The sequence below is a fragment of the Neophocaena asiaeorientalis genome, unplaced genomic scaffold (assembly GCF_003031525.2).
Source record: "Neophocaena asiaeorientalis asiaeorientalis breed wild unplaced genomic scaffold, Neophocaena_asiaeorientalis_V1.1 scaffold649, whole genome shotgun sequence".
Taxonomy (NCBI): Eukaryota; Metazoa; Chordata; class Mammalia; order Artiodactyla; family Phocoenidae; genus Neophocaena; species Neophocaena asiaeorientalis.
This window is the reverse complement of record NW_020173202.1, coordinates 1,145,836-1,148,607: the sequence shown is the minus strand read 5'-3', so window position 1 is coordinate 1,148,607 and position 2,772 is coordinate 1,145,836.

Below are 2,772 nucleotides of genomic sequence, written 5' to 3'. Positions count from 1 at the left end.
TCACTCCCTCCTGGGGTCCAGGCCTTGGGCTTTCCTGCCCCCTCCTCCCGCCTCCCTCCTCCCCACCCATTTCTCTTTTTCACTTTCTCCCTTGTCTGTCTCCTGTGCTCTCCCTCTCCATCCTTACTTGACCATAATGAATCAACCAACATTTATTTCTTTGTTCTTATAAAGTTGGCCATTTTATAGACTTACAGTGTTATAAACTTACAGAGTGTTTACACACTCTATTGCCAAGTTTTTAGAGTCTTCTATTTTCTCAGTAGGAAGTTTTAAAGGTTCTCTGCTCTTTCTTAGGAGACCCATTGCCGAATGTCTGTATAAGCCCGTGGTGATTCTTCTTTTCTTCTTCAAAGAGCTGGAAATAGCTGCAGATGAACCGCCCCTCCTCCTCTAGCGCTAAGACTTCAGAACGCACGCTGGGTAAATGAGCTAGTTTGACTGGCTCCTACTACTAGGCATATCACAACAGATGACGTTATTTAATACCTAAACATGACACAGTTTTAGGTGGGTGGTTTTTTGGGGGGCGAGGGTTGCTTCTAATACATTAATTTTAGTAATTAGTCTCAGTAACTTTGAGCAAGACTCCCTAGACAACAGTATGCACGCAATGTTTTCTTAGAATACGCTGGCTGCTCGCTGAGAAGTCCCATCTGCTTCCTTTACAGAACACTGCTTTCTTCTGCCCTGTGGTTACACCTTCTGGCACGCAGCCCAGCAGCTTCCCCCAGGGCAGTTGTTAAAGGGAAATTCTTCTTGTCAAATATTAGAACTTGATTATGTGTCATGGGCGGATAAGTGGCTTTCCATTCCCCCCTCCTCAGCCCCCGAGGCACCCTGAGAGGCCTGGGCTCCTACAGCCCAGTGTGAAAACACGGAACCAAGCGTCCAGCACCCCCAGCTGACTCGTGAGAGGCAAAGTCCACAGAAGGGGCCGAGCTGAGAGGTCCAGAACCCAGTTAGTTTGACTACAGCCCAGGATTCCTTCTTTCAAACAGACCACTTCCAATTTCCAATGAGCATTCGTTCCTCATTATGTTTGCTTGCTAATTCCACCTAAAGTACATATCCTACTGGGCAAAAATTGACCAGTTCTTTTTCCTGAGGCTCATTTGAACACCTATGTTAACACCTAAATATTTTGACTTAGCACTTAAAGCTCAGAATATTTTGGTCACCAACTTTCTAGAAAACGTCCAGATTTCATTGAACAATCATTTGGTAATGGTAAATGGTAATGGATAGGTCAATGAAGCCATTTAAATGTTCATTTACTATGATTTACCTTGATTATATACAAACTCCTTCTCCACTGATACAGAGTACAACCAAAGAAAATGACTAAAGCTTCACTTTTTGAAAGACATTTCAAAAAGTTCACTGGTAAGTCAGCAGGTTAACATTCATTTTTTTCGTAGAAACATGCGTACAGAAGTGTAGAAAGCAAGGGGCCAGCCTCCAAAAGTCAGCTCGTCTCCTAATTTACTATTTCAACTCTGCTTCCTGCTCTGAGGCTCTGCAGCACATATACCACATCACCCTTTGGATTCATAATTCTGTACATGTTCACCATTTCATGAAAGATCATAGACAGCTATGAAAGGTTGCTGCCTAAACTTTATTTAAATTCAAGTGGAGTAATCCAAATTGTGAGGAATCACAGTAAATGACACAGTGTATGACAACTTCAACCAAGTTTGAGGTAAAAATAGGAGTACTTTGAGTGACTTGGAGACACGGCCCCTAGAACAGGCGGCCTGGTAATAGGTAAGGAAAGAATCAGGACACACTGTTGACTAACAGATGCAGGGTAGGGGGGTTTCATTTGTTGCAGAGTTGTCAAGTGGAAGTTCACAGATCCCCCTCAACAAATAGCCCAGGGTATCCCATCCACTAAGAGAGGCACAGTTCCCTTTCCATATGTTTTCCTGCCTCTCCACCTCACTTTATGGACATGGGTTCTCTAAAAGACATAAAATTGTATAAAGTAAAAATTATAACAGGCAATTCTTGGATTTGTAACACATATAGAGGTAATAACAATAACAGCACAAAAACAAGGGAAGAGGGAATAGAGCTAGACAGGAAACATGTTTCTGTATGTCAGTGGAAATAATTTAGGATAAACCTAAAAAGATTTTTATAAGTTGAGAAGTATATTGTAAGCCCCAGAGCAACCACTAAGAAAATAACTTTAAAAAGATACTGATGATACACAGGAAGCTTGTTAAGAGAGCAGACCACAAGAGAAATTCCTCATCACAAGAAGAATTTTTTTCTTTTTATTATATCTATGAGTTGATGGATGTTAACTAGACCTACTGTGGTAATCATTTTACAATACATGTAAATCAAACCATCATGCTGGACTTAGCACCTTACACTTACATAGTGATATATGTGGAAAATACACACACACACACACATACAGGAATCACAGTTACACTAGAAAAGATAAGGAATCACAGTTACACTAGAAAAAATAAGGAATCACAGTTACACTAGAAAAGATAAGGAATCACAGTTACACTAGAAAAAATAAGGAATCACAGTTACACTAGAAAAGATACACTTAATGCAAAAGAAAGCAGCAAAGGACGGACAGAAAAACAAAAAATACATGACACATATAGCAAACAAAAAATTTAAATTGCAGCCATAAATCAAACTATATCAATAATAATGCTAAATATGAATGGATTAAACAATCCAATCAAAAGGCAGAGGTTATCAGACTGCACTGAAAGAAAACAAAAAAGATCCAACTAT